Here is a 27672-nt window from a genome sequence, read left to right on the forward strand (position 1 = left end):
CTAACTTAATTGAGGCAGGGTAGGTATAGAATGGAAGAGGAAACATTATTTGATTCTTCCCCTATTTCTGGTCCAAATGTAAAAAAAAATTGATTTCAAACAGAGTCTAATTGTTACTGCTTAGTATGGGGATACCACATTAGGAACTAAGGTGAAATGTGGAACCTGATCCTGCCTTGCGTAGACAGATGCTCTTCATTGCATGCAAACTAACCCATCCAGTTCTGTCAGATGTCCACAGTCCTCTCATTGAAAAACATGCGACTCCTACGTACTGTTAAAAAAACAATTTATGCCTGTCAGGGTAAAATCTTGCAAAAAATACTTCTGTAAAGATGAGTTGATTTAGTGAGCCATCTGATATTCAAAATGTGATACTGTCATGAGCCTGCTGCAAAGGATAGCAGAATGCTAAGCTTTTTCATGAAGATGCACTATTTTCTTTGTTACTGTCAGCCATTATATTTAATCCCAAAACATGCATTTTGAAGGTACTGAGTGTCCCTTGAGAAAGTATAGCTGTGTGTCTTGGTAACAAGCAAGTGTTTATTATCTGCATTTTAGTATCAATGCAAAATGTTTGCAACATCTTTGTGAGCTGTTTAATGTTATGATTTCTCCTTTTTTAATCTGTTCCTCAGGAAAAGGAAGGAAGTCTGCCTTTGGTTTCCTTGGTTTTGATTTTTAAATGTATCCAACCCAAATACTGTAAGGTTAAACCTTACATGGAGAATTTTGAACTAGAAGAATCAACAGTGCATGCCGTTAGGGCAGTTGATCTGTGTGTGTTTTGGGTGTCATTAGACTGTCTGGACAGTGTTGCATGCTAGCATTTTTCACTCCATGCTACAGTTTAGCAACCATGCATATGTAAACAGAACATCAGTTCTGGCGCAATCAATTCTGTTGTTTTAGCTAAATCAGAGAATTCTACATTCTGCTCTAAGCAATGTAAACAAAGCTGAACTGCCACATTCTTCTACCCCTCAAAAGGCTGGCATAGTATTATGTACAGAAACCCAGCACAGGTATGAAAAGATGAATTCAGCAGGATCTTTCTTGAATATGTGATAGCAGTTTGCTCATTCACATCTTATTTTTTTTTTCAAGGCTGCAGGGGTTTTTTGTTCTCAACAAAGGCCTGAGCAAATTTTGTCATTGATGCTTGTACCTAAGGATTTGTTTCAATGAATGTGATCAAGCCACATTCTGTCAGACTAGGTGTTAAAGTCCTTTTCTGCTATACTTAAAGGATTGTGAAATATTATCAAAAACAATGAAGTACATGCAAATCAGAAGTTCTTCCATGTTACAAAACAGCAACATAAATCAGCATGTTGAACATAAAGGGCTTTCATGTCACACTAATAGAAAGATGTTTGAGAAACCTGTAGATATTTTTCTACCAACCTCTAAAAAATTGTTGTAGGAAAGTTTCCCTATAGATTACTTTACCTTTCAAGGTAAATATTACAAAGTTGTTTTGGGTGAGTTGTTTGATGGTTTTCAATTTGCTGTCATAGAAGGCTGTGAAAAGCAACTAAGAAAACCAAGCCAGCTGTTTATAGGTTTACAGTTGCTGTTTGGTGTTTGTAAGTACAATAGAAAATGTTTAGAGGTCTCCAGACTGGAAAAGATTGTCAGCCACTGGCTTAAATGTATTGGAGGAGTTAGTTGGGAGAAAACTGTCCTGTCTTTGAAATATCAGCTAGAGGACGTACAATAGATGGTACAGTCCAGAACAGTAACTTTTAATTTCTGAAATGTTTTCTGTCACTCTGGAAAAATAATGTGAGCAGCGTGCTTCAGTAAATGCAGCACAGGGCTGGAAATTTGACATGGTTTCTGTTCTCGGCTATAACAGTAACTTGGGTGATTTTGAACATGTAACTAAACTTGCTATTCTCCCTTTGTTTCTGTGCAAGCCAGGATTAAAAAGAATTACCCATGCTTGTAAAAAGTATTGAAATCAGCTTTTAAAAAGTACTGAAATCAGGAATTTATTTAGTGAAAATTTTTTTAACTCTTCCAATGCACGTTTTTAGGTCCAAAATACATTTATGTCCTATGTAGTTAAATCTATCTAGTATTATGAAATATGTGTTATGTCCTCTTTATATAAATATGTATACCTATACACACACATATTATATTTCTAGATCTGTATCTGAATTATTTTTATTTCCATATTTTGCAACTGAAGATGGCATATGCATGTATCAAAATATTTTTTTACTATACAGGCTCTTTTTCTTAGTGTTTTTTTCTGCACTTCTGCTTTTTTATCTCTTTTGGGCCTGATAGGTACAGACACATAAACAATCTGAATTTTTCCTTGCTATTCAGTCCATTAGACTCATTATATATTCTTTTTTGGAAAGAGCCTTGGGCATCAACACTGGTTGCTCATGGTTTCTTTATAGCTGATGGCTCTTGATACGAAAGATCTATTTTTTTAATGATACAGTTCTGTTGCATATCCAAACCCACTGTTTTACTTCTACAAATGAAAAGCCTGCCTATGTGAGATCTTTTCGTATTTCCCTTAAGAGAATGTATCTTGTGGTAAAAAAAATGTTATATCTGGTTGGATAAAATGTAAGTTATATTACTAGTTGAGAATTAATCATGAGTTAATTCACTGATATGGAATTACACTAATAAGCAGAGGCTGAAGTTTGAAAACTTTTGGTTTGCCACAAAGTAAGCATTGGATTGAGAGAGACTTCAGCTTTGTCTTATCTAGTATAGTTAAGAATACTGACATTAGATGCTTGGACTTATAAGGGAATTCTCTACTTTATTGTCTTTCTGATTATTTGGGGAATAGGAATGTGTGAAAAAGCTTGGAATATAAATCTTCATTTTTGTTGCACTTTCAGAATGAGCATGCTAATTGTAAACAGCTTTATTACCTGCTATTAGGTCTCATTTACAGGTACAATGCTGAGTATGTAGGACTCTTCTTTGTTTTAAATTTGTTTAAAATTTGTTTTAAATAAGGTTTAGTATTACAGCAACACCTGACTCTGCATGAGTATTGGCATTTCAGTGTTATTAGGTGTTTATATAAATTTACATTTATATAGAATACAAATACTTTGAAAATATATACTATAGTTAGCATAAAGTGTCTTCACTCTAAATTAGGCATCACAATCTGATATGGTTTACAAGGTTAGGATATCAAGAATAGCAAGCTTTTTTAAACAAACAATATCAGTGTGAAATAAAATACAGTACATTAAATAGAGCTATGTATAAAGAGATCAGATAGTTCATGTTTTTATTTTACTGATAACGTGTTCAGGTTCCCATTGAGTAAACCCTTGTGACTTTGATAAAAATGAAGCTGTTAGCAACCTATTAGATATGAAAATGATTCTAAAAACCTATGGAGTTAATGGATGAACTGCATCTAGCCACTAGAAGGTTTAAATAATGTTTCCATTTCTGTTTGTTGCTGTGAAAGAACTTTTTTAACCCCCCCAAACTTGTTATACAATTCAGGAACCTCATTTATTCCTTTGTGACTTCAGTGTAATGCCATTATTGTCAGGAAGTTCCATGGATTTCATCAGTAACACAGAAAGCATAAGAAAAACAGTTTAAGTTATTGCTGAAATGAAAATTTGTTTGACCAGCAGAAATTTGAGACCTTTGAGAGGTTAAACCGAACAGTTTTCAACACTTTCCATACTACTTTTCATGTAGTGGAATGCATTCATGCTGTCTTGCCTAGAAGAAAAATTGAGGGGAAGAATTTTAAAAATATATACTGTAATTAGTTCCAAGTGGTGTGGGTTTTGATTTGTTTTGTGGTTTTTGGGGAGGGTGGGAGTGGTTTCTTTTTTTTTTTTTTTTTTTAATTCCATGATCTCTTTGCAGTAAATTAGGCATCACCATTTGATATTGTTGATTCAGATTTAAAGATTCCCAAGCTTTCTTCAGCAAATAATGGCAGCCTGAACTGTATGAGGATTTAATATGTAGTTGCCATTAAAATACTCTACGGAGAGAATTTTGATAGGCATTTGCAAAGACCTGTGTTTACTTTATGGGCACTCTGGAGGTTAGTACTGATGATACCATATTTCTCTAGACTTTTACATTATTCTTATCTTAATAAGTATTTCAACCAGTTTACTTGGTACTAAAGTAAGGCATGCTCTTCTGTTCGTTTTGATGTGATAGTTAGCACCTGATACAATTTTAAATACAGTAAGATGAATTGACCAGTTCTCCAATGGTTAGTCATATCATTTATTGCAAATGAGGGACTTAATGTTTTTTATTATTGGTTCAGCAGCTTTATTCTTAAACCTTCAAAACTCTTGGTACTTTCTTTTCTCTGATCTTGACAATATTTTCTTTTTGTGTCAGATGGTACCAGACTGGGAGGTTTCAATGGTCAGTTCAAGGATTCTGTTTCAGATGAGGAACTGTGTTTCTGTGTCAGATTAACCACTTTTATTGTAAAGTTGGTCTTTTAACTTACTCCTTTTTCTTATCTTAAATTTATAATGGATAAGAGGAGTAAATTAGCAGCAGAGATTGTTGTTTTAAACACTACTCCACAAAAGTATGATTTCTAGAAGTATTAGGCTATCTCTAGTCTAGGAGAGCTGATTTGAGAGAGGAGAAAGGGAACTGCTTGTCAGGGAAACTTTTTGCAGGGGGTCCTAATCCACTAAAGAAGATAATCAGAATTGTGTTCAACTGAAAGCCAATAAAATGCAGAAGCTGGATAGTGTCTATTTTACTGTTTCCAAGTCTGCAGGGGGTGGGGCAGCTGGCAAAGGAGTAAACCCGCCATCTTACACACAGACTCTTTATAAAGACAACAAAAGGCACTATTAGCCTTAAAGGTGCAGTTCATTTATGAGATTTGTTAGTCTGAAATGCGCTGTAATCTCTTGTGCTTTACCCATAAGTAGAAACAAACAAGAAAAAGTGTGCATTGAGAAACTGTGACTTGCTTTCATCTCTCAGGTTAAAAAGCAAGCAGTGCACCTTTGCTGCTCTTAGACCTTCAGAAAGTTATGTGCATGCCTTTTATTTCTGAAAATGGTGAATCTTCTACAATTTTATTTCTGTGGGTCCTCCAATTTCTCTAACAAAGTACAAAGTCCAAGAACTCTGGTTTAGCCATTAAAAGAAGTGATAATAAAGGAAGACAATAAGTGCCTCCTGATCCTCTTTTATTGGTCTTGGATGCTGGATTAGTTTCAGCTTAGAGGTATGAAAAGGTGGTTTCACACTGCATAAAAATGAGTAGCTGACTAGAAAGAATTCAGCTAAAACATGAGTTTCACTTGGGAAACCTTGATTAAGCATGAATGTGTATAATTAGTTTTACTGCTTTATCTTTCATCTAGTACTAGGAGCAAAGTATTATTGCCTTTATTTTCTCCATTTTTGGATGTTTTCTACTTTTTAGACTAGTACAAGTATTTTGGCAACAGGAGAAAAGCTGTTTTGCTCAATGTAATTAAAAAAATTAGAAGTTCTTGGTACTTGTTTTTTTTATTTATTTATTTTGAAGTAATCCATTTTAATTTTAAACTTTCCATGTAAGCAAAGGTGACAGGAATATGTCTGCTATGATAAGCAGTTAGCTCAAACTGCCACTGAAACACAGTCATGTATTGTAAAAACAAAATACATGTCTTCATTGCTAGCAAAAAGAAAAAAGTCTAAAAAGCATAATTCAGCTTACAGAATTGTTGACAAATGTGTTGAATTACCTTTCCCTGCTTACTGGTTTGGATTAAAAACTGCATAGTGTGGTTCATTATGGAAATGTCAAAAACTAGGTCAGAAGGAAAAAAAAAACATCTAAGGAACTGTAAGACTGAAAGCATTTTAAAACACCAAGTTAAATTTGTTTCTAGCTGCTGGGCCAAATTTTGGTCTTGTCCATATCAGTGTAATTTAATTGAAGTTAGTGCAGTCAATCCACATTTACACTGGTTTAATTGAGGACAGATGTAGTCTGCTATTTTCAAGGATGAAAATATATTTGGAAGAGCCTGCTCCTGTCAGAGCGCCAAATGAAACTTTATCAGAACTAGAGACACCTGCCTTTTTACAAGAAATTTAAAGACTAATATATGTTCAGGCATATTGTTAATGTAAAACTAGGTATGGGGTGTTTCTTAAAGGAGGATGAATAGGCTTTAGAATTAAAATAAAACAAAGCAGAAGAACTTGCCTGCCACAGTCCTCTGGGGAATTTCTGGACTCAAGGTCAGATGCTATTGAATAGAAATTAAATCCTGTAAAAAATCCCCCTGTGAAGCCTTCTCCTTGGCAGGACCAGATATGCACATACAATTCATATTTAATGGCAGTAATAGTTGTAGGTTGAGCAAAAATTTGGCTGAAGCAACTTCTTATGTGTTTGGAGACATATTCTGGTTTTTATATGGTTCTCTATAGCACTTCCAGTTTTCTAGACATCTTTTCAGTTTTTGAATGCCATGCTCTTACTTGCAGACTGGGTCGGTATGAGTTTCAAGGTGGGAAACTGATGCTGGAAAGTTTAGTAAAAATTTTCAAACTTATCAGTGAGATCTTGTGTTATGTATATGACTACAGAATCATATTTTCATTCCTAAGCCTTAATTATATCTCATTCTGGAAACCCTGCCTTTTTTTCCTTGGTAAATGACATTAAATAAATAGCAAACTGTTCCTTTTTCCATTTTTGTAGGAAGGAAATGTGAGCCAGTAAGTTTCAGAAAAATATTGTTCCTCATACAGTTATCTAATAGCATGCTTTCTGCCTATAGACTGCTGAACTGAAGGTCTGTTAAACATACAAATCTGCTTATATGGAAATAGATCAGTGTGATAGTTACTCCCAAGGATGCAAATATATATACATATGGTACTTCAGTAAGTATATTATCAAAAGACAGCAAAGGAAACACAAACTCATGATTCCGTATGTCTTATGTTGATTTCAGTGGGAGCAGGGTTTAGCCACAATGTTAAATTATTTAAACTGTATGCATAGGTTTATTTACTTGGATGAATAAACATTGCTTTGAAGATTCTCCATTTTAGAAAACTTTGTAGCAAATAATTGAATTTTAAAGTAATTCCTTCTCTATTTATGAATAATGAGTTGAAAGCAGGGTGTTGCTTTTCATTTTAAACTGTTAAAAAGCATTGACATGAAATCACAGGAAGGAAGTGCTTTTGGAATGGCTTTAATGATTTACATCTTGCACATATTTTTTCTGTTGCATATCCTGTAACAGTTGACATAGGACAGTAAGGATGTTTCTCTTTATTGCCATACCGATAACCCTTAAACTGGCATGGATAAATCAATATTAGATAATAAATAAAGGTGAATTTTAGTCTTGCAAATTAAATGACAAAAAATAATTAGGTCTATGAGAACTGTTAAAAAAAAAAGCAAGTTTGTATGAAGTATTGCTTACTTTCTACCACTGCATGGTGTATTACCTATTGGTCTAGGTAATAGATAAGATTCTTCCAGAAAACTTTTTAACACGGCCATGTAGAGACTTTAGTACTGCTGTCTAATAAAGCAAGATCAAGTGATGTTGTAATGCAAAGCTTAATGCTTGGGTTTTTTCCTTTCCTGAAAATATTCTCCTTTTGTAGTTATACAAAACAATGTTTTTAATGTGACCATTGCAACAATGAAGTCTCATAGTATTTCACCGAATAGAAACATCAGTTAGAAACAAAAACTTTCTTGTATGGGAGGCATATTTCAGCTTTATTAATGGTAGTTGGAAAAGAAAAATGAAATGATGTTTTGTCTCCTGTCCTACTGTGCTAGAGTGCCCCATATTTAACCAGGTTAAACCAGTCTTCTGGAAAGGGTAATACATTTTATAAGGAAAGCATTATATTAGTGTCAACATTTTCTTTTAAAATCAGTAGATCTGGTAATGTATTAATTAACATAATAAATTGCAAAACATTTCTTTTGAGAAGTATTTTGAAATAGTAACATGAAAAGACTATCAATCTGCTGTTAATATTATGAAATATCTTGACAACATAATAATTTCAATAAACTGTGGTTGGAAATTTAACTTGCACTGATGTAAAATGCCACAGAAGAGAAGTGGCATAACTTAACATTCTGACAGGTATGTAACACTACTTCATCTGAGTTAGGTGTACATAAGACACAACCTGGAAAACTGCTTCTAGATGGAGGCAGCAACATTTGACTTTTCAAAGCCACATTTTGTTTGGTTATGTACCACCATTCATGGAACATAGTAATCCACTGTATCTTGTTCAGTTGAATGGTGGCCACAGAGCACTGAGTCATCATTTTGGAATCACTGAATTTATTATTAATTTCCTCCCCCATCCCCCAGTACAGTAGTCAAGAGTATGATGGCTAAAATGTCTGTACTTACAGATATCCTACTACAGATGCAGTTACTTTGACAAAAGTTGTCTTCCCAGGAGAGTCTGTTTCTAATAGCAAAACCAGTTACCTAGTACAAATGATTTTTTTACCAGCAAGATATGCTAATGTAAGACTTGTTCATTATGATAAGAATGATTCGTTACCTAACTTCTGGATATTAACGTGGAACAAGTGATAAAGTTCTCTTGCATTCTTCAGTTTTAACATAAACACTCAGGTTAGATTTTAGTTGGAAGGAATGTAGAAAGTTCAGCAAAAGCAAAAAAAAAAAAAGTCCTTTTTCTTTTTCCTGAAAGATAGAGATGGTGTCAGAATCATGATATACAGGCTGAAAGTTCATGTGAGGCAGAAATATCTACCAGCAGAAGAAAGAAAGAAAGAAAAAAACCCAAGACTAAAGGTTCTCAATATAATCAGTTCTTCCCTCATATGTCTGTCTTTTCATACGTGCTCAGAATGTGAAGGCTTTATTATTTATGTTTTTCTATATGTTTATTTATTTATTATATAGCTGCTCGTTTGTCATATCAGTCCTACTTAACAAATGTTGAATGGGGTTGCTGTTCTAATACAACAGAAAGTTTTAAGCTCTTTGTGTTTTGCTAATGCCCTGTAGGCAAAAAAGGTCAGTAAAAGAACCTTGTCTAGGTTTAGGAAATAAATATATAAAAAAACCTGTAAGATTTTCATGATGTCTCATAAATCAGAGATATGCTTTGCTAAGCACTTCAAAGACAGAAGCACATGAACAGAAGCTTTCCTAGACAGCTTTGAGTTCGATTAAGATGGAAAGAGGATATGAGATCCAAACTCAAATTCTATACTGAAAGTTTACCCAGGAAGTCAATACCAAAATTCCAAGGTGAATATTAATTCAATACTTTACCTGATCATTAAAGAAAGTTTAATTCCCCCTTTTTATGATCTTATACTACATCAGTTTCAGAAGCTCATGACTCTGCACTTAGTCATTTAACCCCTACTAAAGGGCAAAGTCAGTTGGTAAAACTACTTAGCCAAGTTGTGCTAATGGGAAGAAATCTCAAATTTTCGTTGTTTGTCTTGTAGTACTAAGGAAAAGGGAGTTACGAGTTCCTTTCATTTTGAAGGAGACCTAGCACTGAAAAATAAAATCTGTGATACCCCCTTTCCAGCTTTCCATGGCAGCAGGATAACTTGGGAATAATTAGTATTGTCTCAGTTTGTATCTCAGGTGGCTACTTTGATTGACTTGGTATGAAGCTGACTTGGATGAGGGGAAATATCTCAGGATCTATAGCCCAGACACATTATTATAATTTTTTTTTTTCCCCCTAGCCTTTTTGGAAAAGGTAACCTGCCTTCAAATAGTGTTACCTCTAAATAGCATGCCTGGCCAGTTCTGTCAGATTGTATCAAGAAACTCTTGTTTTACCTTTGTTTGGAAGAGTGACATTATTGCATAACAGTAGATGTGGTTTCTTTTGTGTGTGTGTGTGTGTGTGTGTGTGTGTGTAAAACCTAATAAGGTTAGAAGAAGCAAAAAATATTGTTATTTTAACTGCTTAAGTAATTTCTTAAGCTTTGAAATATAAAAATTAATTGTATCCTAAAAAGTTTTAAAAATACCCCCAAAAACAAAAGCAAAAAAAGGCAACCCCCTGAACCCCCAATACCAAACCAAAAAACTTCAAAAAATTTTGGAATATGAGCCATTAAAGCAAATCTATGTGAATGTACTTTCATAGCTGACCTTTCTGCATCACCCCGCTGAGTGCTTTAAGAAATTTATTCTCCTCTATGGCTTGACAACTTGAAGTGAACTTAGTGCTATTTGTAAATAATATAGCTGTTTGGTAAGGGTTTCAAGCAGTTGTCATTATGACCATGAAATGTAGAAATTCCAAGATTATCTGCGAGGTTTTCAAAACTACCATTGCACAATTAACTTTGTACTGTGTTGTGAAAAGCCAATGATAGGATGGACAGGGGTCCTGTACAATGAGTTTGTGTTATGATGGGAGGAGAATGGGATTTTTGTAATGTTTCCTTTGCAATGCTCTTCAGCTTGGTTTTGTTCCCCTAGTTTTTGTTATGGTAACAGTCCCTTATTTATCTTACTGTATGTTACTTTTTAGCATTAATTTTAATGGTGAATTAAACACAGTGGGAGTGGAGTGAAATAGCTGTCACCTTCTGTACTGTATGTGTATGAATGTGGAGGCTGCGGTCCTGACTCTGCATTTGCCTAGAATTCCAGAACAGGAAACTTCAGGTTTGGAGGAGCGATCCCCTGTGCGTCCAGCGCTGCAATAAAGAATACCTACTTAATAGTCACCATGACTATTGAGTCCTGATTTTGGCTTTTTCATGGCAACAACTTGATGTTGCAATCTAGTTTTAATGTGAAGACAGATGTTCTTTTGGTAAATCAGCTTTCTTCAACAGCTACAAAATATTTTATTCAATTACTATGCCCCTTTACTAGAAAGATTTGCAAGGCATATTTTGAAGAAGGGCGAGAACAATGTAATTTGTCTTCTGTTGACTGTACTTAAAAGGAAAACTGAATCAAGGATGATCTAGGGATGTTTCTTCTTCTGACCTGGTAAAGAAATAAGAGATTTTGACACTTGCTGCCTGTTTTTTCCATTATTTTTTAGCTGACAGACTGTGATTGAATACAATGACAGAAATATTAGTGGTCTTTTCCATCTGTTGGAACCACTTACCAACTTCAATAAGGACTTGTAATTGTCCTCCGAAAATATGTATTTTCTATGAACTCTACATCTGAACAACATAGAGTTACTAAGTAGCTTTTAATATCTTTTGATACATGAAGTTCCATATGAATTTGTTTAGTAATTTCTAAATATTTAGTGCAACAATGGGTAATTCCTGAAAACTGTAGCTATAACGTAATCATGCCCTCAGAAGAAATCCTGGTTGCCTTGGAAAAGTTTCATGATAATTGAATAATTTGTGAAGTACATTTCTTTAATTAGTCTCTTCTTTCTACAGAAGAAGTCTTTGTACTGATGTCATCATTAAACAAAGCTATCTATTTCTGCAGTCTAGTGGTTGTCATTGTAGCAGAGCTCTGTTATTCAGATGTATAATTCTTCATTTGTCCCTTGACGGGGTTTTGACCTCATTCAGGTTTCCAGTTTGCTGGCATTTATTGCAGGAGGATTGTGTAGGTTTTTTTTCCTTCATGTGTGAAAATTTAAGTTCAAGAACTCTTAAGTTACTTTTCTCATCATAAAAAAGCATTTTTAATGTCATCTTCACCTTTGACATCCTGTGTTGCAGTGATACACAGATTACACCAGATTTAATATTGGATACAGTTAAAATAGTACCACATGTAAAACAAAACACAAAAAATCCCAACAAAACAGAGATCGTTTAGGGCACTTAACTCATTCATCTGCCTCTTCAATATAGATAGCGATAATAGCTTCACTGTATACTCTCATGCCTGTCTATATGCTCTGTACTGATTAGATGGTGGCTTGTCTAGTCCAGTTCAAGTCAGCCAGCTGACCAAACATTTGCACTTCTTTAGGAAGATAATTCTGTAATGTAATAGGCTGCAGCAGAGGAATAGGCTTGTAATCCTCAGAATCTAAATTTTATCTGCTGGCTAAGAAATTTATATATTGCCTATACCTTGTTACTAAGCATATTTAGGGGTTTTATATCTTTTTATCTTTATATTTCTTCTATCATGTTTAAGAGTGGCGTGGAGCTAAAGCATTGATTACATCACAAATTGTATGTGCAAAAATATCCCAGAAGTCTTCAGGTTGTTGCAACATCTAAAAAACACTTTTTGAAATAAAAGTCACTTTCAATTTGTTTCAAATATGGGGACACTGACAGTTTGAACTGAGTTTTTCTGTGCAGCATGTCTGCTATGTTTACTACCCAACTTTAAAGTTTTAATAACTGATGAAGCATGAATGCAGTCTTTAGAATGGCTTTCATTACATAGTCTTGGTGCAGTAGCAGCATACTATTTATCTCCTGAACTCGGAGAGAATTTGGAAAAGGTAATATGTGATTTTTCTAATCAAGTGGAATATTGTAATGCATAAGTGCAAAAACACAAATGGAGGATGTAAGAGCAATAATATAGCAGTAAATGTTATGGAACACTAGATTTATGTGTTATTTTTTAGTTTTCACTCTGTTTAAAGTGGAACTATTGTTCAACAATAGTTCCATTATCATTCTGTGTGGCAGGATGATAATTTGTGCAATTTGCAAAAATCTTTGACAAGGTGTCTATTCTAAATAAGTAACAGAAATTTCCAAAAATCTTGGCAACTTGTCACTTAGTTTTTCAGCAGTCTAATATTATCTCTAAAGGATATCCAGTGTGCTTAGTCTGAAACGTTGACAAAACAGCTAGGAGGAGTCTGCTAGTTTTACAAGGAGGGCGAGTCAAGGAGTTCTTTTAGTATCAATACCTTCATTTGCAGCAGTGATTATCAGAGGTGCTTCCGGGTAGCTCTCTGCCTAGAGTGGTGAGGCAAAGTGATTAGTGCTTAGAAGCTGAATAAAGGTGCCTAATGTATTCTGCTACATTAAGAACAAAATACTCCCTACCAACTTTCAGTGATTAAAAATTACAATGAAATATATTTCAAACTTATAATTTACATGGAAATACTAAATGTCATGTAGTCTTTAATAGCAAGGAATTTGAAAGAATCAATTTTAACTATAGTATTTGGATTCCAGTTAAGTAATTAATTTTCAGCAGTATATTTAGGACAACCCCTAGTTAGAAAAACCTGTCTTCCTACACTAAGGTTTATTTTATTTGTGTTTATTTGTATTTTCAATTGTATAGAATTAATTTTGATCAACAGGGCTTGGAAAATTTGAAATTATTTTTATAATAAAGCTTAGATATTTAAAAACTCCTTATGTCCTTAGATCTTTTTCTCAACATTTGATTTAGTTGGTAGTCCATTCAGATGACTGAAATTGGAAGAATCCCTCTATTGTAAATCTTATGCATTAAGGAAATTAATGATGGTACCTGGTATGATGACAGTACTGGTATGGCCTGGTACTATGATTTGCTTATTTCTTTAACCACATATTCAGATATTTCATTGTATGCAGAGTGTTATGTTAGAATCTCTAAAAGCAAAATGATCAGAACTTTGACAGAAATATTGCATTGCATAAGTATTGCAGATTTGGGCTCAAGTCATAAAGTATCAGCACAGTTATCCCCTCTCTACTAATCTAAGTTCCCATCAAATATCTAATGACAGTGCTTCCCTGGTCATATTTTCCATGTTTTCCAACATCTCATTTACTTTGCTGCAAGAAATGTAGTTCTAACATTTCATTCTTTTCTTTCTTCCCATTCGTACTTTTCATATGATTTTTTGCTGTCAGGTGAGTCCCCATCTTTGTTACATTTTTTCTATGGTGTTACATTTCTTTAAGCTGCATAACACAATTTTAATATTGTTTCTCTTTTATGACTCATCTCTTTTTATTCTCTTTTTCCATTTAAAAAAATAATTTAACTTATTTCTATTTTTTTTTAATTGCTTATAGAATAGAAGCCTCTGGATTGAAATGCACTAAAAAGCTCTAGCTGTGAAGCTGGATAACTTTTAAGACTTCTTGTCCATTTTCCAGACTCAGAACAAGAAGGCTTAAAGAAGTTTGAACATGTTTAAACATTTGAAATACTGTTCCTTGTCTCAGGTGGATATGGACATGGGGAAGGTGTCATGAGGAAAGGTAGTTGTTTGGACTTGCTAGAGTGGCAATACTTGATGGCTTAATAAAGACTAATAAGTAATGGTTATATGAGAAAAAGCCTAAGCTTATTACTCTGGGCTTGTTCATATGCCCATTCGTTGTGCTCTGCTGACAGAGCCACCACCCACGTCACTGAGCCCCACCGATCCTGAGACACCTTTGCAGGGCTCATGGCCAGTTGGACAGTAAAACTTATCACGTTTGCCCCTATTGCTTTTTGATCCCATCCACTACTCAGGGGTAAGGAATAGGGGGATGATCCTTCCAACTGAAAAGAATCCATTAAAAAAATACAAATATAATCTCTATTCTAATTCCGTGATGATTTTCTTGGACTTGCATGCAGGTGATACTGGAAATATGTAAAACACACATGAATTTCTTCCTGTTTGGACTAATTTAGAGAATCCTCTGCAATTTCTAGAATATACTGGTTTATTTCCTTTACAGTCTGATTTCACATCTTCAGTGGAACTCATTTAAATATTACAGCTTATTTATTTTCCAGTTTGTTAACAGCTGGAGCATCGTATCAGTTCCAGCTCCCGTATTTCACCTTTTTTCTATCTTGAACAGATTTGTAAATATTTTCAGCCTGTTTATTTAATTACTGTTAGTATTAGAGGAGGAAGGCAAAATTGGAAGTAAACCCTTAATAAGATTCTTGAAATTGAAAGCTTATATTGTAACATTGTGTTTTCAATTCCTGATTAGCACTAAAAATTTATTATGTTTCTGAGTTGGCAGAAAGTTTTCCCATATATATATATATATGTGTGTGCGTATGTATGTGTTTATATATATAAACATATTAAAAGAATATCTGTGTGTATATGTATATATTACATATATAAAGAATGTATCTGGGGCTTAAGGCTGCAAACTGGGACTGACTCTGCCACTGATGTGCTATGCAACATCAAACACTGATCTTGCTTGTCCTTAGTTTCCCATTCATAAGTGGAAATTATTGCTGACTTCCACCTTCGACCTTGCTTTCTTGCTTGTTGCGACTGTAAAATGTTTAGGGGGGAGGTTGATCTAATGTAGGACCTAGAACAGTATGGCTTCCACATGGTTAAATAATACAACATATGCTAAGAAACTTCTAGCTTAAAAAACTACAAACTAATATATAGAATGGTGTCCACTGTTGTAGGTAGAAGTGGATATTTCATTATAGTCTCTTCATTGGCTAGCAGAACTTACTGGGATAGGAGTAAAAACTAAATATCTCCCATGTGAAAGAGTATATTTAATGGCTGAAAGTCTATTTTACTTCAAAGCTCACTTTTTGCACATGGTACCACATGGGAACTGGACACTTTCCCATTCCTTCTTAAATAAGTTCAACTGAGAAGAATTTATTATTGTCATCATGTGCCTAAAAATATGTCTAAATTCTTTGAAGATGATGTGCCTTGAAGTATAGATAGTCATGGCAAAACCCATTCGCACCTTACTTTGTAGTCATGTCTGAAAATGCCCAAGTATTCAGAAGAACCTCAGCTTGTCAAAATGATATAATTATTTTAGATTTTTCCTGTGAATCAGAAGGAATACCACCTATCTAATTTCATTCCCAGCAAAATGTAAGATGCGATGATTTGAAGAGGGTAGACTTCAGTCTATGATGCACCTGGTAATATCCCTCATCTTTAGGCTTCAATACACTATGTTCATGTTAAGTATGATTTATCAAGTTGAAGTGACTCCAACTAAGCTGTAGTTTAGCTCAGTTTATTTAACCATTTCAGAGGTAGCTGGCAAATGAAGAAAGAGGAAAAACCCCAAGAAATTGTCCTGTGCAATGAAAATCCTTTTTTTGGTCCAGTTTTTGTGAAAAAATGTTACAAGGAAACATCACTATCCTTTGTCGCCCTTGTGTGACAAAACAAAGGTGCATGGGAAAGTATAGCCAGCCATACAGCTTGTAGTGGGATTTATACAGGAGTCCTATTAAATTCATTTTGACTGTAGTCTGATTAGTCTTGTTTATATCTCTAATGCCACATTCACCCCTTTCAACAAAACATTATGAATGATATGAAATAGAAATGAATCTTAATTAAGATGTAGATCCCTGGATCTAAGGATTTGATGTTGATTTAACTTACTTGACATTTAGTTTAATTTGATTATGGGAAGTCTCTCTTGGTAGCTATCAGAGAGTGTGCATGGTTGCCTCATTATCTTGCTGTGGTAGTATGTGGCTGTTGCATTATTTGTATTTGCTCATTCTCTCGATGAATGTTTACTCATGGCCCTCAGGGAAAACTATATTAAATAATTCTGCAATCATTTTTCCAGAAGCAAGAAAAATCTTAGTGTTCTCCTGTTTTCAATGCTGACAAAAGCCAGTGAAATTGAACTACTTTATAGTATAACTTCAGCATAGCTGGAATATGCTGGTTTGGATTTGATTTGGAAATCCCACCTTAAATTCTTACCAAACAAGGATTTCTAGAAATAACATCCTGGAAGTTGATATTTTTGTGTAATATATAAAACAGCATTTAATTTTTTTTTTTTTTTGGAAGTCACTAAATCACGGTGCTTTACAGTTTCATGGGGAAGCTGCAGCACTGTGCAGCAGCCACAGGTGGATGGCGTGATGTGGGAACAGAAAGCTGTAGCTAATGAAAAAGCTAATGCTGCATTAGTCCCCATATGAGGAATCTGTACCTAAGTACCTCTATAAGTTGCTGTTAGCCTACTGTAACTGCTTTCATTCCTGTAATTTCTGTTGGGTTGCAGCACAGAATAAAACCTTTCAACAGTTGGAAGATGGTTGCGTGGTATTCCAAGGTGACTCATAAACTGATTAAACAGAGACGTAGAGAGGGCTGTTCTCCTGATATGATAATTTGGGTTTCCAGTTATTGCGGCTAAAATTCACATCAGTCTTTCATGATGTAAATGTCATGGGTTACTAAAGAATCCTCTGGTTTTCAAGTGAGTAGTACCACATCCTTATAGAGTATTTAGAGGCACTCAAACCTTAGCATCTGCAACACATGCATCTGTATCATATGGAATATATTTACTGTTTTAAGATGGATATTTTTAATTTCATGATCCTTTCAAGAGCTGAGGATCTGCTGTTCCTCGCATCTTGTGGCACTATAAATCTGAATTAATTTAATTGATTTTAGTGGATTTCTAGTTGTATAAAACTAGGTCAATATTAGAATATGACTGAAATAATAAAATAAAAAAGATCCATATATATAGAAAAGTTCAATATATGCAGCACATCTGGGCAAAGAGCTTATGGCTTGAATTCAGATATGAAATTTAGAAAACTGAGCACGTTTAGCAGTTTGCTTTGGAGGAACCGAAGCTTCTTACTTTGCTGACCAGAATGCAAGCTGTGGTTCATTTGCTCTAGTCCTTTCTTGAACGTATTGAAGTAGGCTTGATCTACAGTAGGCATCTCGTATGCGAATGTGATTTAGAGACAGACCAAGAAATTTGGCAGATGGTAACATTAATTTTCATTTTGGGAGCTAAGACTGAATGCTTGTGCAGAATTGCTAGTATTGTGTTTTTATTGAATACTTTTTGTAATAATTCAATAATAAATGTAATGGTGCAGCTAGAGACCAGTTTGGAATTTTAGTGCTGATGATTGGAACATCTGTTACAGACAGTTATGTATAGATTTCGTTGTATCAGCAGTCGCTTTTGTAGTTCTAAGATATGTAACCCTAATTACACTTGCCCAGTAAATGAGGGAATAGGTGGTGGAAGAGAAAAAAAACAAAACCAACCTAACATTGCAAATTGGTGCAAGAGGTGAGACCAACCTTTCCAGCAAATCAGGATGTGGTTATGGACTGTGACAGAAAATTAATATTGTCTCTCAGACACTTCTGGTGGGGTTTTAGGAGGGGTTGTCTGGGTTTTGTTTATAACCTGTAAAAGTAAGGATGCATTTGTTCTGCTATGGTTTACTATGATCTTTGTTGGGAAAACCCAAACAACTTCCTTGTCATTTTACATTACCATTGGGTATTAAAGTGTGCAATGTTTGAAAAGACAGGAAATCCTAGATCTTGCCTGATTTCTTTCATGATGATCTAAAATGTACATATGGACTACATTCTAGATGAATACATGTGAGCATGATGGTTACAGGATGCAGCTTTGTGGCCTTTTTATGGTCCTTAAAGGTACCGTGTCCTGTCTGTTTATGGCAACTGGAAGGTCAGGAAATTAAACAGTTTCATAGTTATTCTCTTGCTTTCAACGCCCTTGAATAATGTTTTATTGCTTTCTCACACATCACTGTACCTTCCTTCACTTCCTATGGCAGGCTGCAAAAATGATTTTCGATAGGAGCTTTTCTCAGTTTTTCCAATTAAAGTTTATCACTGGCATAATGCATCATCCCAGTAAATGCTGTTTCTTGTTAGACTGATAGAGAAATCTTGAATTTCCCCACTGCTTCTTAGGGTTAGCATTTGTATGGTTAAAAGCAATAAATTGATATTCAACTAGAAGATCCAGCAACTACAATCTGTTGTAATTTCTAGTTCCCATTCCTAGTGTCGAAAGAAGATAAAAGTTGTGAAGTTCTGAATATTATAGCTTTTTTGGTCATTTTAAGCTCTCAATTATCTTAAGAATGACAGTTGATACTGCAAAGGGTAACTGGATAGATATGTACAGTAACTACACTTTTATTCTTAGTAGCTCTTTTCAGTCTTGCATTAGTATAATGAGGAAAATGCATTGCCCGGCTATTATCTAAGACTCCAAAAATATATGTATGTATCCTCCAAAACTCTGGTAATTTTAACTGTTGTCACCTTCTAATAATCAGACATAATTTAGTTTGCATAATTGTCTTTTTATTCTCATATAATTCTTCCAAAATTAAATGCTAGAATTTCAGTCCTTCTAAGAACAATAACTAAATATCTATACTTCTTAGTTCTGTTAAACATTTTCATTTATTTGCAGAAGCTTCAAGAGCCTCTTTGGTAGGTTACTTTGGAGATGCAAACCCCTTTGCTTCTATAAATACAGCCTCAAAGCAATCTTTCATTAGAGAGAATGCCAGATAACTAATGTAGATACATAGCATGGCAGATAACAAAACAAATGAATGTCATGATTGTGACCTAGGAGCATTAAACTTTTGAGTTATGTGCCTCTACCACCATTTTCTAACTCTCATAATATTTCAGGATTTATACATCAGAGAAATGGTGCCAGTACTTAGTAAATCTCTAAGCTCGAAAATGCCTGAATGTATTGTATAACTGTATGCTATTGACTTACCTATGTAATCTTTGCAAGACTGTAATATAAATTTGAAGACACTGTAAGGGAGAAAACCTGTATAACTAATCTTGACAAAGAAAATTAATTCCATTCTCTACAACAGTATAATTTTGCTACTGAAAGGAATACTGTTTCCAATAGTTCAGCATCACAGGGAGAATATAATCACAACATGCTTTCTCACTGCCCAAAGATATACTCACTCTCTCATGTCTACAGAACAGTCTCATGATGATTTTTTTTCTCAGTTGCTACGTATGTGTTTATATTCATAGTGTGTATGCATATAAACTTGGAAGAGGAAAAAATTAGAAGCAAATAAAGTGTTTTGGAAAGGGAATGAATTTTCTTTTATGAATATTCAATTAAAGAAAAATAGAGAAACTGGTAAACTAGCACCATTTTGCAAAGCCTTAGTTTCTCATAATTCAAGTCAGGAATCTCCTCCCCCTCCCCCCCCCTTTGGCCTTTTATGTCCTACATATGAACTATGTTTTATTTTTAATACGTGTCATGTAAATAACAGAAATTACAGAAACATTTCTCATATCTTTTTCTTACTTTAATTTAATTTTAGCATTATGATGCTCTACTCCTATTAAGGTATTGCGAATTTTTATTTAATGGTGACTTCTGCCTAAGCTAGGACATCCACAGCGTGTTTTAGTCCTATGTTTTAGGAAATAAAAACATTCTGATGTTTTCTGATGGATTTGGGTACAGGAATGTGACTTGTGACATCTCTCAGTCAATGCTTACATTGCTGATAAACTCGATAGGCGATCACATGTATGCAAAGTCATTTGTCAGCAGAGAGCTTGGCTTATATGTACACAAATAAGAGTTCTTGTAAGGGATGAGTGAAATTGTTCCTTATACCTATGCACCTGAACGTTGAATGCATTAACATAAGTTGAGTCATGTACAAAGCTTAGATGAAGGGACTATAAATAATTTTCATCTACCCCACATTCCTATTTGAAAAATGAAAACAGACTGAAATGTTAAGGGATTTATAGTGGCTTATAGGTCCCACCCTTGGCCACCCCTTAAAGAAAAAGAAAAAAAGTTCAGGGCAAGTAGTGCTCTGTTTTACTTGGGCATGGGTTTTTATAAACTTTTCTACTCAAAGTATAACTTTTGCCTTGGCATGCCCAAGACTAAAAGAACACATGGTAGCCTTCAACTGAGGGCAATATTTTGACAGTTATCTCGTCTACAATTGTGCTTTTATTAAGAGTGTTAGGTTTTTATTAGTGGAGAAAGTGAAGATAATGATAGGCTGACAGGGAATTCATACCATGTGGTTTAAACTATAACAACCTAATCAGATCTTATGAGGTGTCCCTTTCAGTAATTGTAAAAAAAAAAAAAAAAAAAATTAAAAAAATTTAAACAAATAAATGAAAACCAGAAAAAAGCCCACCAATTAAAATTTTAAAGCCACCGGGAGTTAGCAATGTAAATTGCTACTGTTGCAGGGCTTCATGTTTTTGTGGGGTGAAAGATTAATTCTGTGTAAAACCTGTTCAGAGGGAGATAAAGCAGGAGTAAAAAAGCATATGGAAGAAACCAGCAAAAAGCATGGTCAGGTTAGGAGGACTAATCCAGATTACTTCTTGCCCACAGACTATCTGAGAATATGTATGTATGATCATTTCCTACTGCTTTTTACCAGGGGATGATTTTGTGATTAGTTGGCAGCTGAGATTACTACTGAGAAGAAGGATCTCTGAGAAAGGGAGGATTTAAAGAGATTCCCTTTTCCTTTTCAAAACTGGTACAAAACAGTTTTGGGGGACTGGCCAATAGTGTTGCTAACTCTGTGTATTTTACTATGTTCTGTAGTCTTGTATTTTAAACTGGGAAGTGTCTAGCCCTAATAGTTGAAAATATCTAACTCCTAGGACTCAATACAAGGAATTGCTGGTTTGCAACTGGTACAAGTGTTCCTAACAGCACAAAAGGCTGTTTTTTATTTTCAGATTGCTGACAAAGAAGCAATTCCCTATTCCTATGATTTCAGGATTTTTTTGGCTTATATTATGAAGTACTGTCGATTATTTATTTTGTTTTGATGATTTAAAGCACCAGCACTTTGCAGATCTCTCAAAATAAATCAATTGCTTCTATATGATCTGAAAATGTCCCTCATTACTGGTTAATGTGAGGATGTCTTCTAACATCATCCCACCAGGAGCATATTAGAGATCCTATATTAGTCCATAGGGTCTCCTATGTCCTACTCCATGTGCTAAATATTGCATTAAAAAGTCACAGTTTAAATGGTAATTAGAAGCAGTATTCATCCTAAGTTAGTATTGACGTATTTTTAGAACAAGTTCAGTTTGCTATTGCTACTTGTTACTGAATGAGTGCCACAGTTTGGTCCCCACCTGATTAGTCTTCGGTCACTGGCACTGGTCACAATGATTTGGCACAATGCAAAGAAGTTGTCGTGCATATTTCAACAGAACATTAAAGCACATGTAAGTTTGGGAAATACGTTTCTCTGAAATGCGCATGCATTCTCTCTGAAAGCTAAGCACCTTTTCAGAATGTTACTCATTTTCTAAATGTTCGTCTTGTAATTTTGATATTAAAAAGTAATTTTATTTAATCCAGCATTATGGCTATATTATTTCTAAGGGAGGAGTATTCCACTCTCGACACACTGGTAAACATATGCAAATCATCAGACATAACAGTTAACTTGGGGAAGGTTAGGCAATGGTAATATTGCTATTCATTCTGAAGCTCTTGGGCAGGGGAAGAAAATTTTAATTACTGAAAAGTCTTGTTAGGAGAGAATGCTTTGGGACTATGTTGGACAGCATTGAACATAAGGGTAAGACAAGATTTATCAAAAACTCTGTGATACTAAAGCAGGCTTCCTCAAATATTCACTCTTCCACTTCTGCCTTCATCATTAATTTAAAGCAAGAGTGATGTTCCTTGTGGAGTGCCAGATAAGCCAAATATCATTGTTAAGCTGCATACTAACAAGCATCTTAGTATTACGTAACATGATAATGAATTATTAGCTAGCTGCAGGGCAGCATTTCCTTACCCTTGATATTAATATTAGAGTCAATCAGGGCAATGTCCTGTTAATCAAAGCTGTGAATTTTAGATAATACCCCTTATGAAGCATACAAAGATGTCAAAAAAGTAAAATGAATAGAGATGCATACAATTTAGAACCACCCTTGATAAGGAGGCTTTTGTGTTTAAAAGTTCTCACAAACTGGGCTGGGTTTTGAACTCCTATCTCCAATCACATGAAGATTAGAGGCCATGGAGTGAGTAAACCTGTTTTGACTAATGTAACCTCTTTTGCACTGATTTCAATGTAGAAGGCATGAGGCAAGCTTAAAATACAGCAGTTCCATCAAGAAGCCTTCAAAAAAACTTTTCTGTGTATAACATGAGAGCTTCTTCCAAAGCTTAGTTAAACTGTGCCAGACTGGATACTATACATATTGGTGGTGTGCTCTCAGTATACTATGGATAGTTCTGATCGTGTCACCTAAAAAAAAGATTTAACATTAATGTAAAGTATGTGGAAACAAAAAACAACTATACAAAACAACTGCCAGCTGCCTGAGGTAAAAAAGAAATATTTTTAAAGTTTAGGTTTTACTCTGTTGTTTTTACAATTTCTCCTGAAGGCTTTGATGTTGTTTAACATAAAAAAGTAACTGGGGGAGATATGAAACTGACCACTAACCTAATCTGATTAATGGCATGGTCCTTTCCTTATTTAATATATCTCTGATTTTACCTGCTAGTTAAACCGATGTAACAGTGTATATGAATTGTGTGAAGCAAATGTAAAGTTACTGTAGTTTAACAATAATTAAAGTGTCAGCAAAGAGTTAACTGTGGCAATCCTCTATTGTAAATTCAAGTGAACAAAAAATTTTACTGAGTAGGAAGACAGTTTGACTAGAAGGTCATTGTTCTATTAATAGGGAACTAATAAGTTTTCCAAATGAATGACTCTTATTTTCAATTTGAGGAGAGGTGAGAGTATGAGGTGATGGAACTGAGGTTGAATTGAGAGTTTAATCTATGTATCAAGAACCTTTGTCACTGAAAAGATAGTGAATAGATGAATTCATTTACAAGCTGTAATAAATTCCTAATGAGAATTAATTATCTTGGGACTTAGTTCTTAAACTGGAAACATATTTGACCCTTGAAATCAATCTCTTTTTTTCTCCTCATACTACCATAAACTAGATACAGCTTCATAAATTCAATATGATGAAACTTACAATTTTATTTTTTTTTTAATTGTATTGGAATACAAGCATGGATATTCTTCTTAATTCCCCTTTTAGTTTTAGTACAGATCTGAATTCTGATTGCAGTTCGTCCTGAATATCCTGAGTGGATACTGCTGACTTAATTAATTGAATGTATGTGATGGTTTACACTTTTGAGAGGTAGAAAGAATTGTTGAACCCTAATGTGGTTGAGCACCTGGAGATGTAAAGGGAAAAGCCAAGGATGATCTCGGAAGTTAAGGTAGAGACCAATAGTGAAAGGATAGAAGCCTCAGATATTTGTAGGAAGAGGAGGAAAATCATGTGAGAACCAGTGTTTGTCATGGAGAGAGATTCAGAGTAACAGACTAATTGGCAATCACTTGTATGCATTAAGTTTCAAAAACAAAAGAATGCAAGAGTAACTTTGTTAACCATAATATAGATTACATAAACAGAGAAGATTTTTAGTATCAATTTTACCTCTACCTTTTAATCTCTAATTCTACACTTACAATATATTATGGAATAAATCTGACCACCTCTAGAAGTTGTTGATAAAAGGTAAAGGAAGAGTTACTGCTCTCTGAAAGATGTTATTTGCATGGAAGCAGAAAAAATGGTTATAACTGACTTTTTTGACAAGTTCAGTTCAATTTTTGCAGGGCATCTCAGAATCAGTTTTTACTTTATAATAATGTCTTTTTATATTACTGGTAACTGAACAACTGCAATTTATCACACAACAGGGTGGGAAAACTGGAAAAGTCTTGTGGAAAGAAATAAATAAATCCCTCTAGATGACCTATCAACATGTTCACCATTTGACACTTAAAATCTTAAACGTCTTTCAAAAAGGGAATGCAGAAAGATAAGATCAGAGAACTACTGATTTCCAGTTCTTCCATCTTAAAAAAGAGGAAATATGTTAATGCTAGTGCTTTCTCTAATTAGAATGGTTTCCAAATTTTCAATAGACAGGATGAGGTCTGAGAATTGGGTAGAGATGAATCTTTACCTGTTGCCTTTCTACACCTGTTGTCCCTGAAAATGTCATGCATCTCAGTAAGTCCACTGAGACCTTTGTCTCAGGTATAAGAAACTTCCAACCTCTATTTTGCGTTCCTGAAATAAAGAATTTATTTTGGCACTTTAATGCTAAAAATATCATAGCTTTCCTCAACAATGCATGGAAAGTAAGGACTAAAAGTGTGTGTGTGGGGGTTATTATTTTTTTAATATGCCTTGCCTTTGTGAATTGTAAATTCAGTGTTCTTATAGAAAGAGTAAATTACAAATTTCAGTATCCCTGTAGGAGGAAGTTGCTGACATGATTTTTGCTATTTAATTGTAAATTTACTGCTTCAGCCACCCTCTCAGAGCAAATTCTGAAAATTTATGAGATTTTCAGTCAACCTACAAAAACACTGTACTTCTCACTAGTTTTTTTTTCTGAATGGCTAAATGTGTAGCTATTTGAACTAATTCATCACATCATCTAATTTTCCGTGAAAATGGAGACTTCAAAACAACAGGTGACATCTGAGTTAGTCATGATAATGCTGTTTTTCTTATTTCACTTTACATATAGTTTACTTCAGATACACTGTGGTAGCTTCTAACAGAGAAGCAGTTTGGAATGCTTTGCTGAGGTATAATATTTCTGCTAGAAGATGCCTATAAGCACATTTGGATAAAAAATGATGAGGTTCTCTCAGCAGAGGAAAGTGATTTTAACTGTACACAGAAGGAAAAGTAAGGACTTTTATTTCTTTTGGAAATGTCAGTTTGATGGAGAGACCTTTTCCATAGACAGAACTAAAAAGATTTAAATGATAGCATGCAATTTTTGGGTCTTGTGATTTGATTATGCTTGAAAATTGGGAATCTGTGGGCTTGACAGAGTTGGAAGCAGTTAATCTGACCTTTTGGGTGTTAATAAATGACACTTTCCCCCAGAGTGTTCCTACTATTTATCGAACAATTTAATCCATAATATTTTTAGTGAAGGAGAAAGCATCACAGCATTGTAATTCTGCTGACAGAGTACCGTGGGATTGGCTTGCCATCTTTTTCACATGTTCAGACTCTTTGTGGTCAGTCTTATGTGTTACAAGATGATGACTGATTTTGGAAGTTTCCTTTGTGGAAGTTTCCTATTGAGATTGTGTATCAGTATTCAATTGCTAATTTACAATGTAAACTGAAAACTTCTTTGTTGGCCCATATGTATTTTTGTGATTTGAACTTTTTTAGTTTGAGAAAAAGAATTTTAAGTTTGAGGGGGGGGGGAAATGAGCCGTATTCACCATGTAAAATAATATCAGCACAAGCAAAGATAGTTGTTCCTCTGCTGATATTTCTCCATCCTGAAATGATCAGAAGTTCAAATGCTGGTATCTGTTTGATTCAAACATCACAGATGTTGGCCTGCAAATGGAGTTAAAATAAAATGGGCTCTTTTTTTCTTTTGCATTCTCTACTTGTAATTTAAAAATACAAAATAATCTTCAGTTGGGCTACAAAGAATTAGGTACATACAGTTTTTTAGTCAAAGTCTCATTTTGTATTTCTGTGGACAAATAAGCACCACTACGCTCCCACCACATAAACGTTTTGAAATATTTTGACTTTCTATAATCCAATAACCATAAATCATATAAAGCAACAGGAAAAATAGTGAGAAAACAGTTACATGTGTATGCATTTTTATCTAGGAGTGGAGAAGCTCTCAGCATAAGAGGGCTGACAACAGCTGCACTTTCTTCCATTAGAGAGGATGAGGACAGTATCATCCCTGTAACCTAGAGAAACAGAAGTTGAAAACCATATGCAAATATAAACTGAGATAGGATTTGCTTAGCTACTTAATTGATTTGCATGGACAGTTCCTATTAGCTTTGGATGTTTTTATGATCCAGGCATTTTTGATATTTTCAACTTTAGTAACAAAGGTAGGATTGAAAACATTTTTTTTAAAAAAAAGACAAAACTATATAATCTGTCCTTCAATCTCACTTATGATATGTTATGTATGAAACATTTTGTGAAGTCTAGAAAAAGAGGATGCCAGTTTTACACTTATCCTGCCTTTTATTCAATTCTGTGTCACAGGTGTAGAGAAGAACCTTTTTAAGAAGACCTTTAGTATCTTTTTTTGTTATAGATAACAATGCAGTAATTTAACTGTTCCAGTACATTTATATTTTTTTATTAGCTTTCTCAAGGTAAATGTTGTCAAGGGAACTTTTAAGCTAAAACCAAGGCAAAACTCCAAATAAGATAAAAACCAGACATGATTTTATGTACTTGTCATGTTAAAAGAGCTTAATTTACAGAGAAGGTACTAGCAAAACAAAGGATACTGCTGAGCTTTTGCAATTTTGAGAGCCAACATAATCATACACTTTTGGTGGCGGGGATACAAAAGATTGTAACGTTTTTAGATTTTGTTTTCCTCCCAATTCAATACTGGGCTGACAAGACAGCACTGAGCCTTCAAATGGATGTGTAAAATAAAGGATTTTATTATGTGAATTCTGAGGCAACCAACCTGAGCTGTTGCATCTAATTACTATATTCCTAGGAAGTAGGTAGTATTTATAAGGGAGAAATTTTTGGTTTTGAGAGTTAATTTATTTCCTGCCTGCCAATTCATATCCTTGCTTCCTCTTTTCTCTCTGGTGGCAATACTGTATTCAAGGGAAATTATAGCTTCAATTGTTGTGAATTCTGTATAATCTATGTCCTGGTTTCAGCTGGGATAGAGTTAACTGTCTTCCTAGTAGCTGGTACAGTGCTGTGTTTTGAGTTCAGTATGTGAAGAATGTTGATAACACTGATGTTTTCAGTTGTTGCTCAGTAGTGTTTAGTCAAGGATTTTTCAGCTTCTCATGCCCA

General features: G+C 34.4%; 1 protein-coding gene across 48 annotated transcripts in view; it reads left to right on the forward strand.

The window, feature by feature from the left end:
* The window catches only part of KCNMA1 (potassium calcium-activated channel subfamily M alpha 1), a 528098-nt gene that overhangs the window by 154542 nt on the left and 345884 nt on the right, over positions 1-27672 (forward strand). The gene's annotated exons all lie outside the window — the stretch shown is intronic.

This window comes from Haliaeetus albicilla, chromosome 11 (assembly GCF_947461875.1).
Source record: "Haliaeetus albicilla chromosome 11, bHalAlb1.1, whole genome shotgun sequence".
In the NCBI taxonomy this organism is placed as follows: Eukaryota; Metazoa; Chordata; class Aves; order Accipitriformes; family Accipitridae; genus Haliaeetus; species Haliaeetus albicilla.